The sequence below is a fragment of the Pongo pygmaeus genome, chromosome 22, assembly GCF_028885625.2.
Source record: "Pongo pygmaeus isolate AG05252 chromosome 22, NHGRI_mPonPyg2-v2.0_pri, whole genome shotgun sequence".
Classification (NCBI taxonomy): Eukaryota; Metazoa; Chordata; class Mammalia; order Primates; family Hominidae; genus Pongo; species Pongo pygmaeus.
This window is the reverse complement of record NC_072395.2, coordinates 51,756,101-51,769,997: the sequence shown is the minus strand read 5'-3', so window position 1 is coordinate 51,769,997 and position 13,897 is coordinate 51,756,101. Positions and strand designations below refer to the sequence as shown.

Genomic DNA, 13,897 nt, shown 5'->3' with positions numbered 1-13,897 from the left:
GCCGTTTGCAACAACATGGGTGGACCTGGAGGACATTATGCTAAGTGAAAGCAAGCCAGACACAGAAAAACAAACACTGCACGGCATGATCTCACTCATATGTGGAATCTAAGAAGGTTGGACTCAGAAACAGAGGAGAAGGCTGGTTACCAGAGGTGGCAGTAGGGATGAGAGTGGGAAATTAGGAGATGTTGGTTAAAGGGTATAGACTTTTAGGTATAAAATGAATAAGGTCCTCAGAGCTAACGTACAGCACAGTGACTGTGTTAATAGTAATGTATTTTAGACTTGAAAATTGCTAAGAGAGTAGATCTTCAGTATTCTCACCACAAAAAAAGGTTGAACTATGTGAAGTGATAGATAACATTAATTAGCTTGATTGTGGTCATCATTTCACAATGGATATATGCATCAGAGCGTCATGTTGTACATCTATATTCCATTTTTATTTTTTCAATTATAACTCAGTAAACCTAGAAAAAAATAAAAATAATAATACCACTCTGAAAAGTGGTCTGCAGGTTTCGCTAGCTGCTGAAGGGGGCTGTGGCACTTCCTAGATGCTGGGCACTATTCTATGGTTTTCCATATATTATTAAGTGAATCCTCACAGTCACATTATGAGGTACGTATTAATAATTAAGATGAAAAAAACTGAGGGTCACAGAGTAGATAAATTCCCCAAGGATAAAGCCAGTAAGTGGCATAGTTGGCACCGAAATCTAGAAATCCAAGCCCCTAAGCTTTTTGCACCTCTCCTTGATGAGGTAACAACCTTGTCATGGTCCAGTGAAGGGGCAGGCCCAGCCCTGTCCCAAGCCCAGTGCTTCCTTCCCCCAGTGCTTCCTTCCCCAAGTAATGTTCAGAAAGAGTCCCAAAGTGAGCAGATGTCCCAGGGCCAACTGAGGGGCCCCGAGGCACACTCAAGAGGGAACTGCTATTGCAAGAACAAAGGAAATCCGCGCAGGGTTTGCTTCCCCCAAACGCTCCTGGTAAAGTTTCCCAAACTTTTACTTTCTGTGATCACTTAATGAACATTTAACTTATCCAGAGACAAATCTCAGGTAAATTTTTTAAAGGTGTCATCAGAAATTTTCCAACAGCAAAGAGAAAATGCAGTGTTCTGGGTTAATAATAATAAAATCTGTTTCTTACAGTGAGAGAGGTGATATTTTCTCTTTCCCTAAGACATCTCCATCCCTGTTGATGATAGAGAACTCAATCCAACAAGAAGGTTTCTTTCATTTTTCTTTTTTTTTCAAATTGAAAAGTAAAAATTGTAAATATTTACAGTGTACAACGTGATGTTTTGATATTTGTGTACATTTTGGAATGGCTAAATCAAGCTTTTTAACATATGCATTACCTCATATACTTATTTTTGGAGTGAGAACACTTAAAACTCTGTCTTTCTAGAAATTTTCCGGTGCATAGTATATTATTATTAACTGTAGTCTCATTATGTATAATAGATCTCTTGAACTTATTCCTCCTGTTTAACTGGAATTTTGTGTCCGTTGACCACCATCTCCTCAATCCTTCAACCTCTGCCCTCTGGTAGCCACCATTCTATTCCTTGTTTCTATGAGCCCTAGTTTTTTAGATTCCACATATAAGTGAGATTATGCAGTATTTATCTTTCTGTGTCTGGCTTATTTCACTTTGCCTAATGCCCTCCAGCTTCAGCCATGTTGTCACAAATGACAGAATTTACTTCTTTTAAAGAGCCCTCACACTCTTGCTCTCTCAAGCTATTTTGCCCGTCTGCCTTCTGCCATGGGATGAGTAGCAAGAAGGCCCTCACCAGATGCAGCCCCTTGACCTTGGACTTCCCAGCCTCCAGAACCATAAGAAATAAATTTTTCTAAATAAATTAGCATGAGGGCTAATTTAAAGGTTGAATAGTATTTTCTTTATCCATTCATCCATTAATATATACTTAAGTTGATTCCATATCTTGGCTATTGTGAATAATGCTGCAATGAACATGAAAGTATAGATATCTCTTCAAGCCACCAGTTTTATTTCCTTAAATATATGCCCAGAAATTAAATTGCTGGATCATATGGTAGTTCTATTTTTAATTCCTTAAGAAATTTCCATACTGTTTTCCATAATGGCTGTATTAATCTACATCCCCACTGACGGTGTACAAGGGTTCCATTTTCTACACAGCCTTGCCAACATCTGTTATCTTTCATCTTTTTGATACTAGTCATTTTAACAGATGTGAAGTGATATTAATATCTTATTGTGATTTTAATTTGCATTTCTCTGATTAGTGATGTTGAATATCTTTTCATATACCCATTGGCCACTTGTATGTCTTTTTTGAGAAATATTTATTCAGATTCTTTGCCCATTTTAACTGATTTATATTTGTTTTTGCTTGTTTTTGTTTTTGCTATTGAGTTGTTTGAGTTTCCTGCATATTTTGGATATTAACTTCTTATCAGATGTGTGATTTGTAAATATATTCTCCCATACTATATGTTGTTTCTTCACTCTATGGTCATTTCCTTTGCCGTGTGGAAGCTTTTTTGGTTTGATTGAATTCCATTTGTGCATATTTATTTATTTATTTATTTATTTATTTATGTATTTTGAGATGGAGTCTTGCTCTGTCACCCAGGCTGGAGTGCAGTGGCGTGATCTTGGCTCACTGCAACCTCCCACTCCCGGGTTCAAGGATTCTCCTGCCTCAGCCTCCTGAGTAGCTGGGATTACAGGTGCCCACCAGCATGCCCAGCTAATTTTTGTATTTTTAGTAGAGATAGAGTTTCACCATGTAGGTCAGGCTGGTCTTGAGCTCCTGACCTTGTGATATGCCCACCTTGGCCTCCCAAACTGCTGGGATTACAGGCATGAGCCACCGCGCCCGGCTGCATTTTTACTTTTGTTGCTTGTGCTTTTAGGGTCATATCCAAAAATTCATTACCCAGACCAATGTCATAGAGCTTTTTCTCCATGTTTTCTTCCAGTATTTACAAGGTTCTAGGTCTTATATTTAAGTCTCTTATCTATGAGGGGATTTTTGTGTGTGATGTGAGATGAGGGTCTAATTTTATTTATTTGCATCTGGATATCCAATGTTTTCAGCACCATTTACTGAAGAACTGTCCTTTCCCTATTGTATGTTCTTGGAATCTTTGTCAAAGCTCAATTGACCATAAATTCATGAATTAATTTCTGGGCTGTTTATTCAGCTCCACTTGTCTGTGTCTGTTTTGTGGCAGTTTTATGCTGTTTAGATTACTATAGCTTTATAATAGATTTTAAAATCAGATAGTGTGATGCCTCTAGCTTTGTTCTTTTTGCTCAAGATTTCTTTGGCCATTGATGGGTCTTTTGTGGTTCCATCCAAATTTTTGGATTGTTTTTTCCATTTCTGTTAAAAAAAGTCATTGGAATTTTGATAGGATTGTATTTAACTCTTAGATCACTTTGGACAGTATGGGCATTTTAACAATATTAAATCTTCCAATTCTTTTTTTTTTTGAGTCAGATTCTTGCTCTGTCACCAAGGTTGGAGTGTAGTGGCACGATCTTGGCTCACTGCAACCTCCTCCTCCCGGGTTCAAGCAATTCTCTGCCTCAGCCTCCCGAGTACCTGGGATTACAGGCGCCTGCCACCACAGAGGGCTAATTTTTTGTATTTTTAGTAGAGACTGGGTTTCACCATGTTGGCCAGGCTGGTCTTGAACTCCCGACCTCGTGCAACACCTGCCTTGGCTTCCCAAAGTGCTGGGATTATAGGCCTGAGCCACCGCGCCTGGCCTTAAATCTTCCAATTCTTAAACACAGAATATCTTTCTATTTATTTGTGTCTTTTTTAACTTCTTTCATTCATGTTTTATAGTTTTCAGTCTACAGATCTTTCATTAACTTGGTTAAATTTACATCTAAGTAATTTTGGGGGGAGGTACCACTATAAATGGGATTGTTTTCTTGATTTCTTTTTCAGATAGTTAATTGTTCTTATATAGAAATACTACTGATATTTGCATATTGATTTTGTATCCTGCAACGTTATTGAATGTATTAGTTCTAACAGTTCTTTGGTAGAGCCTTTAGGATGTTTTATATATGAGATCATGTTGTCTGCAAATAGAGACAATGTAACTTTTTCCTTTCCAATTCAAATGCCTTTTATTTACTTCTCTTCTAGTTGCTCTGGCTAGAACATCCAGAACTATGTTTAATAGAAGTGGTAAGAGTAGGTAGGCATCCTTGTCTTTTTTTGATCTTAGAGGAAAAGATCCCAACTTTTCACTGTAGAGTGTGATGTTAGTTATGAGCTTTTTATATGTAGCCTTTATTGCATTGCGGTACACTCCTTCTATCTCTCACCTATTGGAACTTTTTACCATGAAAAATTTGGAACTTTGTCCGGTGACTTTTCTTTATCTCTTGAGATGATCACATGGTTTTTGTCCTTCTTTCTTTTAATGTGGTGTATCACATTTATTGATTTAATTATGTGAAACCATCTTTGTATCCTAGGAATAAATCCCTTGTTAGTCTTTCAACGGGAAAATCTTAGCTCACAGTTAAAGGTCAGAAGGACTGTCAGTAAATAGTCAGTGGCTCAGAAAGGATTTAAATTCAAAGTTGACTTCAATATCATCCTGAAAGATTATAGGAACTACCAGGAAAACCTTGAGTCATGCTGGGGAATGCTAAATTTTCTTCCCTTCCCTTTTCCTTTGTTTCTGTTTCCTTTCCCTTTCCTCCCTACCCCCAGTACATCCTCAGTCTCCCAGCATGTTCCTCTCTCCTTTGAAGCTCCTCTCCCTGAATTAGGTATTCACAGAGTTCATTTGAAAGAATTAATTAAATGTTACATTAAAGTTAAAACCAACCAAAAAGAGATGAGTAAAATATTCACCTCACCTGAATTTTTCAATGAAAAACCCTGAGCACAGTTTTCATGGAGTTTAGTAAGCAGATTTGCAAAGGCTCCAGGTCAGGGAGAATATTCAGGCATCACCATGTGCCCAGGACCCAGCAACGTACTCAGTCTATGTGCAACTGGGTTGGGCAGTGAAAGTTGATTGAGGTGGGAAGATCATCTTGTGTTGTTATAATAGAATATCACAGACTGGGTCATTTATAAAGAAAAAAATTTATTTCTTATGGTTCTAGAGGCTGGGAAGTCCAAGGTCAAGGGGCTGCATCTGGTGAGGGCCTTCTTGCTACTCATCCCATGGCAGAAGGCAGAAGGGCAAGAAAGCTTGGGAGAGCAAGAGCGTGAGGGCTGAACTTGCTTTTATAAAAATTCCACGCTCACAATAACTAACCTGCTCCCTCAATAATGACACTAATCCATTCACGAGGGCAGGGTTTCATGACCTGATCACCACTTATTAAGGCCCTACCTCTTAATGCTTGCACACTGGGGATTCAGTTTCCAAAACTTGAACTTTGGAGGACACATTCAAACAACAGCAAGGAGAAAAATGAGAAAAAAAAGGAGAAAAAAGAGAAAGGAGGGACAGAGGAGGGAAAGAAAAGGGAGAGAGAAAGAGACAGGAAAAATAAAGAATGATAGAGGGGAGGCAAACAGAGACAAAGATTGAACAAATTAGAGAAGAGGGAAAGGGGTCTGGAGTTTGCTTCTCTGTAAACGTGAGTTCAAGCCCTGTTGTAGCCTCACCAGCTTTCTGAATCTGATTTACTTCTCAACCATAGACTAGGGACCACACACAAACCCCAGAGAATTAAGGAATGCCAAGAGGGGCTTGTAGAGCACAGAGCCAGGCCTGGCCCTCCACAGGCACTCAGTGAATAGAAATGCAAGTGGTGTAGGGCCTGGCATCACTCTGTCACCAAGAGCCGCTACTCACTTGGGCTTAGATGGAGTTCTCCTCTGTGTCTTATCTCAGTCACAAGTGCTTCTGCTGAAAACTGCCCCTGTTCTCCAACCACTCTTTCCTCTGGAACCATAGTGGTCCTTTGGGATCAGCGAGCACAGCTGCCACCACCAAGAAGCTGCAATTGCCACCACCAAGAAGCTGTAGCAACAGAGACCAGCGCAATGGTACTGTGAGGACCCAAGAAAACCCAGCTGTGAGCCAGGAGCTTTCCTCCCTGAAGCTTTCAACACCACGGGAACTGATTCATGGCCCTGCCATTTCATCTCATTCCTCGTGGACTCTCAGCATCTTTAGAATGACCTGAACATTGTGGAGGGAGTCCAGAATCCCTACCCCTGGGCTCTGAGGCAATGCCTTGGGTTTTGCATTGTCTCTTTTCTAGTAATGGCAACAACAACAACAACAACAACAAAAACCCCAGCTCAACCCACTCTGACCCTAGCTCTCTCTTCCTGGTATCTTCACTTGCACAGCTTAAAAACTACAAATAACAAGGCCGTTTTCCAAATATTCTTTGGTAAACTATGCCTGACCCTGAAAACAAGGCCACCATCTTCCAGGTAGGAGTTGGCCTGTGAGATTATAACCTCAGTCCTCTTTCCTAATAACCGGCTGCTGTGACCTACCTTGCCTGTGTGGCCCTGTCCTTTGATTGACATGCTGGTTGGGGTGGAAGGTGAAGAGTCAGCCATGTTACAACCTTAGAAGGAGAGTGTGCGGTCCCCAGACCAGTGCCTGGGGCAGAACATCTTTTCCTTGTGACTCAACCAGACTGATGAGGGTTCCAGCAATAACTGGAGAGCAGCTAGGCACTGGATGGCCAAGGAGGAGACAAGCTCTTCACACAGACACCCTCAGGGTGGATGCTGAAATCTGTGAGTAGGCTGGGGTGGGGGAGACGCCCACTTCAGAACACCTGGGAGAGGCTATATTTAAAAGGGAACTTACCTGCTGCTTGTATGGATGTGGCCTAATATTAAGATGTTTTATGACTCCAGATTAGCTAAGAAAGGGGAGCTAGAGAGAGGCAGTGATTAATCCTCCCACGGAAGAACATGGGATGGGGGAGGTCAGATCTTGATCACATGATGACTTCTCCATGGACCCCAACATATCCCTCTATGTAGACAGAGGGGAGTCAGAGCAGCAGTGCGGGGTCTTCCCAACCACCGAGGAGCCGGGTTGCACCCTGCAAGTTCAACAGAAGGCCTTTCCAGCACCGGTTTGTGTTGCTGGGAGGAGTGCAAAATGCACAGGACCCAGGGCCTACCCTTGGGGTGGAGCAGGTGAACAGCACAGGCAGGTGACACCATCACATCAGACAGACCAGAAACGTGTCCCGGGAGATAGGGCCCGTGTGCTGGGAGCCATGGGGGAGCCTCCATCCCTCTCTCAGGGCTTTCCCCATGGGGGCCTCGGAAGCTGCAGTGCTTGTCATATGCAGTGGCATAAGAAAGAGTCACCTCAAGACCCAGTCCATGACATTCCTCGGGGCCCCTGAGTGGATTTCACAAGGAAAAGCTCTTTTAAAGCCAAGCCCTAAGCACATGTGTTTCTCCCAAGGAAGGGGCATGCTTCAGCCCTGATCTTGTTTCCCTTGTTCTTGGCCCACAAAGCTTGGCCTCAGTTGGGTACTCAACTGTGTGAACTGTTGAAGTCCCATGGCCCACAGGGTACTTTCTAACCCCCTCTCGGCCCAGCCTCCTCCTGGGTCCTCTTGGCCCCGACCCCTTGTGCATTCACATTTCCAGTTTTCAGTTTTCCGGTGCAGTGTGTGCCTTCCTGTGTGCCACCTTCGGTCTGTGGTGGAAGGAGGTAGAGGGTGACAGTGTGCACATCCGTCTGTCTTTTCTAGTTAGGGGTGTCCTAGTGTCTCCATTCATTGGACTCTCAGTGTCCCCAGATGAAGTCTTGTCTCAAAGTCCTCCAGGAGAAGATACAAGCAGGGTCAGATGCCGCAGACACACAGTTATGAAAAGAACCCACCTGGCCAGCCCGGGATGGGTCAGTGGGGCTCCTAGCGCACTGGAACACTCTGTAAGCTTCAATGCAACTGCTTAAAAATGCAAAGCAGTTTTTGTGGGTTGGCTGGTTTGCACATTGGGCACACGTGTCTGTGGTAAAAGTCTAAAGCCATGTGTTTCCTGCTGGTTAAGAACACAGGCTCTGACGTTCTGTAGCCTGGATTGGAACTCTGGCTGCTTAGCTGTGTGGCCTTCAAGTTACTTAATGTCTCGGTGCCTCCATGTCCTCACCTGTAAAATGAGGATGATGATGACTATCTCATGGGGGAGGAGGGGACTGAGAGTCCCCATGTTGGTCTTGAATTCCTGGCTGCAAGCAATCCTCCTGCCTTGGCTTCCCAAAGTGTTGGGATTAAAGGCCTGAGCCACCTCGCCCAGCCCAGATAGATACTATTTTAATGCTGTATATATAATGAAAATTAATGCAATAAATTCCTTGATGACAAAATAGCAAAATTTTAAATAAAGGGGATCTGTATTTCTGAACTTGCCTTTTGCCGAAGGCTCTAACATGGCTTGGTCTACCACTGACTGGCAGTTACCTCCCTTTGAGAATGTATGTGCTGGTCACAACGCAGGTATGATTTCTCAATCGTATGGCTGTATGGCCAGCCTGCAAGCCAGGAATTATTACAGATAAGTAAACTGAGGCTCCTGGCGATTAAGTCATTTGCCCAAGGTCAAACCACGGCCCTAGGCCTCTGCAAAGCTGCCTCCCAACTGTATACACAGCCGAAGAGATGGCCCCAGGCTCAAGACTAGAGATATGATTGGTCTCTTCCAGCTAAAAATGCCTAAGCAGATCAGAGGCTAAGGTGGAGATTTCAATCATGTAACTGCTGTCTTGTGAGCCTGTAATAGCTGGCAAATGCATGGGTTTTTCTCCTGTGGTTTTTGCTTAACCTCTTTTTTAATTTCATTGTTCCTCTAACAACGTGATTCTTTTGGCTCTCTAATCTGTCCTAATAAATGCTGTAATTACAAGTTTCCCTGACCATGCTGTGCAGCAGGCGAGCTCCCTCCCTGGCTCCTGGGAAACTGAACTGGAGAGGGATCTTGGCAGGGAGCCGCTGCATCCGCCAGGCCTCAGTCACCACCCGCCTCTCAGTCAAGTTCAGCTCTTTCAAGCCGGGACCTTGTCTGTTTTGTTCACAGTAGTATCTCCCAAATCTGCCTGGTGCCTGGCACATAGAAGGGGCTTAATAAATCTCTGTTGAATGAATAAATGAAAAAATAGAAGTCTAACTAGCATGGAACCCTTGAAAAAGTACACGCAACCTATGTAGCATCTTTTCTTGAATCTTGTACCACGTGTGGTGGTTGGAGTTCACTGAGGATATTTGTAGAATGAAGTAAAAAAGCACATAGGTGTTGTGTTGCATTGTATAATGTGCTTATACACACACACAATTATAGATGTGTGTGTATGTATACATATGTATATATAATTATATGCATATATACACCTCTTCAGTCAAGAACACAGCAGAATACACATTATTTTACCCAAGAAGATAAAAATACTCATTTGTCATCAGATCCTTAGACATAAGGTGTATTTGTATTTAATGTGTTCACTAAGATTCACTGAGCCCTTGGACATCCTGCTCCTGGGACAAATGAGCTTGTCCGGAGCTCGTGAGTTGGTTCATGATTTGAAGCCTTTGACCTTATCTTCAGGCTATTCCTTGTACAAGCTGTTTCTGTGTTTAGGCAGAGTGCATTCTCCATGGCTGCTTCCCCAGTGTGACCTCCAGTCTGTGGTCCTTTGTACTCCTCTGAAAAATAAAGTGTTCTGGGGCCAAAGATCACCCATGGTAGATAGGGGCATTGGAGAGGATGACCAGGAAGAGCCCATCTGTGTGGGTTGGGGATCTGTTCTGCTGCCAGGTCCTGCCCTCCCTCCTGAGTCCCTGGCTCCAGAGCACAAACTCTCCTGTTCCCCTAGACCAAGCTGTGTGCACCCTCGTGTCTTTGCCTGTGCCTTGTCCTGGCCAGAAATCTTTCCTTCCCTGTCCCTTCATCTTTCCTTGACTCCTGCCCTATAATGATCTAAAGAGCCTCACTCTTTCGTATCTCATCAGCATAGGCATTACCTGGGAGCAAAGCAAGGCTGAGGCCCCTGCCTGATGAATCAGAATCTGCTTAGTAACAAGCTCTGCAAGTGATTCATCTGCCCCTTCAATTTTGAAAAGCACTGGAGATAGCTCCTACTCATCTTTCAGTGTTCAGCTCAGGAGCCGCCTCCTCCAGAGAGCCTGCCCTGATCTTCTTACCCACCACAGACGGCTCCTGGGACAATGAAAGAGCCAGGCACAGCCCCAGCATGTACACCCACCACATTCATGAGCACTTAAACAGCTCATGAGTCTTTCTCATTTAATGGTGGTGCACTCTGGTGGAATAAACTTAAAATTCCTCTTGGAATCTCCAAACAAGGGGCAGTTTACAGATAAGTAAACTGAGGCTCCTGGAGATTAAGTCATTTGCCCAAGGTCAAACCACGGCCCTTGGCCTCTGCAAAGCTGCCTCCCAACTGCATATAGCTGCATATAGCTTCAATGCAGGCTGTAAACGCATCATACCTGAGAACCCCCACCCTTCACTGGAGCCCCACCTGTACCCGCCCCTACAGTCCTTGTTGTGGGAGTAGTGCGGGAACCAAACGCAAGTTCAAGAGAGACATGCGGCACGCCATACTCTATGCTAGGGAAAAGCAGGCTTTCCCTGGTGTAATTCATACACTAAAGCCTTTCTGACTTTTTGTCAGGGGCTCTCCTGCAGAGATTTTACTAAGGCTTTCTTAAAGCAGTGACAAACATCACAGGGTCATAAGAAAGCACCCAAGGGTGTCTTTCTTTCCTCCTCTGACCCTTACGACCATCCAAACACAGCCCGATCTGTCCTTGATTCATCTTGTGATGGCCACCCCAACATCAGACCCCTGTGACACCCCTCGCTGAAATCCTGCCTCTCTCCCAATTCTTATTCCATTCTCTCCACAACCAAAAAGGTCAAGGTGGCATACACATTCCTCCGTGCCCGCTTCCCCGCAACCCCACCTCTCCAGGGGTAAGACCCTTCCCTGGGTGATCACACTGCACTGGAGGTCACGTCTGCACAGGGCTCTGCACACTCCCCACAACCTCACTTTGCTTTGCTTCCCCTGGACCCAGAAGCAGAGTTCTCCTGGTCTTATCCTACCTGTACCTTCTACCTGCAATATTTTGCCCCTGACCCTCCCAGGGTCCTCCTTCTTACCTTTAGATCTCAGGTTAAATGTTGCCTCCTGGGTGCTCTCCCATAGCCCCTGTTCTCCCATCACTGGATTGCAAATGTCTGCAGAGCACATATTCCCATCACTTGCTTGTCTTTTATTACCTGACCTTGCCCATCACCAAAATGTAAGTTCTAGGGGTCTGCAGGCCTCATCGGGTTGGTATTTTTCATCTTTGCATCCCAAGCCCCTAGAACAGTGCAGAAGACATGATAGACGCTCCATGGATATTTATTAAATAAATGGATGTGAATGAATGCAATAAAACAAGCACTTTCAGTCAAATAAACCCAAGAGTGCTGGTCATTCTCCAAATTTGTTTTCTGCCTGCTCTGTGCCCTGGAGGCCAACTCCTCTGGCTTGCACTTCACAGGCCCTCTTTCAGGCAGCTGCCTGTGCACCTGCAGTCAATGAGAGGATGGGAGCAAAAAGTGGGGGCAGTTTTCCCTGGTCCCTTGACAGGGCCTCATTGGGCTCAGATGACATCACTTCCTCTCTCCTCCCTTGAAACCTGGGGGTGGGAAGCCTTGGCATCTGGGAGGCTTCCCATCACTTGTCTGAGCTCTCATCCCTGCCCACAGCTCAGGAAAATTCCTTTGTCAAAGTCTCTTCATCTGCACCATTTAGGATGAACTCTTCCTTGTGGGGGCAATGCTCCTTCTGTGTGCATACAATTTAGATATCTTTTCTGTATATACAGAATGTATGCACATAACTTTAACAAAATTTACTTAATTTTTAAGGGGGGTGGTTTCTTCATTTTCTGCTTTCCTCTTCAGCTCTGCTTCCAAGTTCCCCTCATCACTGCGGTCCCTAGTGAAATCTTCCAACTGCACGGTGTCCAGCAAATTTTCAGCCAGAGATTTTAATTGGCTCATGGTATCTTTCATGACCTGTTTTATTTGTGCATTCAAAGGTTTCCAGCCTTTCTTTCTCCTCCTTCCTTTCCTGTACTCTCTGCTTCCATCTCGCAATCTCTTGGTCGAGCACTTCCGGACTTTCTGCAAAATAGATGTTTTCATTCAAACTGTCTGTTATTTCCTTCTGAAGTTTTCCTCCATCCTCCTTTCATCCTTTTAAGATGTGTCCTGCATCAATCACTTGGGAATGCTTAGGAGATTCACTTTTCCATGTTTTTTTTTTTTTTCCAGAAAGCCTCCTGTGTCATGCAGAGAAGACTTGCTCAGATTTTTATTAAGGGTTGATAAGCAGAGGGATTGTAACATTCAAGGTCTGGCCTCCATCAGGGGTGACTTGAGGGCTTCCTCAGCCTGTCTCTTTAGTCCAGTGTTCCACCTTCTCCATGGACCTGCTGGTGAGAACAACACTTTTACTAAGCTCTTTTCCTCTTTATAAAGTGTCATCTCTTAATGATTAAGACCACCCCAGCAACACAAACCAGGACCTCCCAGGGATGCCCAGGGACCCCCGGGGCTCTTCTCATGATCTCAGCCGTCACCAGCACAGCAGCCCCTAGCAGCTCCAGAGCAGCTAGAGAGACATTTGGGGACGAGCAGCCCCTCTGTGGCTCTGCCTCTGCTTGCCAGTGGCCTGTGGGCCACAACTGCCTATTCAGAACCCTGCGGAGTGTTCTGTATCTAATGCAAACAGGTGCCTGGCAACCAGGACAGACAATCAGTTGGGCTGGGGGAGGGGAGCCAGCCAGGTTCTAAAAACAGTGTCCCTGACGTTGCTGTGCTCACTGCACAGATAGAGGTGATACTGTATTCCCCACCCAGATCATGGGGGAACTGGGAATGGCTGACAGCACCCTGGAGCTCAGCCACACCAGGTCCAGCTGGCCCCACAGCAAACCCAGAGGGTCGAAGTGAGGCTATGCCCTGTCCCTTCCTGTCCACAAGGGCCTCTCAGGGCACAGTGGTGGGGCCTGTTCCTGGGTGAGGCTCAGTCTCCTGATTTCAAGTTTCCTTCTGCACAGGGAAGCTGGTTCCTGCCCACCAAGGTCCCCGGGACCCTCCTCTGAGGCCCCTCTCTCCTTTGTGTTTGGTTAATGTCAGCAGATGGGGAGAGGACTGAAGAGTCTCCCCAAAGGTATGAACTGAGAGACCTGGATTTTCAATGTAACAACCCAGGAGAAATAAGTAGATGGAGTCTAAAATTTCTGGTGGAGTCTAAAATTTCATGAATTTTCTGTGAAGCCGGTTTGTCCCTGCTCAGCAAGTGTCCGAGTGAGGGTGTCTCTGCTTTGGGTATGACGGGTTGACCCAAGCTCCTTCCCTCATGCCTCCCAAGGTGGCCCTGGGAACAGTCTCCAATCCACTGAGCCGTCTTCAGAAGTGCATGTCTACTACAACGGGATGGGGCCTTCTTTTGGCTCATATTTGCCACCTTTTGTTTATTAAGCCACTTCTCTCTCTTAGAATCCCTCTGGCAGACCGAGACTCAGAGCCTCTTGTTCATCCTCTGGGACTTTGCCATGAGCACTCGCTCACGGTCCCTTTACCCAGAATGAAATTAGAGAACTGTCCACCAAGGCCGGCCCTGGGGTCTTGAGGGGTTGCCTAGCTCAGGCAGTAGGGGCCCCATGGATGTAGAGGACTAAGGCTCTGACTAGCCTGGTGGTGAGGGCCGGGGTGGAGGTCAAGGTCAGCCAACGCCTAAAGCGATAGTTGTGATAGTTTCCTTCTTTCCTTTCTTCCTTCTCTCTCTCTTTCTTTCTTTCTCTCTTTTTTTGAGACAGAGTCTTGTTCTGTTGCCCA

At 44.9% G+C, this 13,897-nt stretch overlaps 1 long non-coding RNA gene across 1 annotated transcript; it reads right to left on the bottom strand.

The window, feature by feature from the left end:
- Positions 1–9,444: 9,444 nt before the first annotated feature.
- On the bottom strand, positions 9,445–12,768 carry LOC129022511 (uncharacterized). Its single transcript, XR_008496454.2, has 3 exons — positions 12,583–12,768; positions 11,162–12,486; positions 9,445–9,678 (listed from the first exon to the last, which is right to left on the bottom strand). It is a non-coding gene; the product is annotated as an uncharacterized LOC129022511 (long non-coding RNA).
- Positions 12,769–13,897: the final 1,129 nt, after the last annotated feature.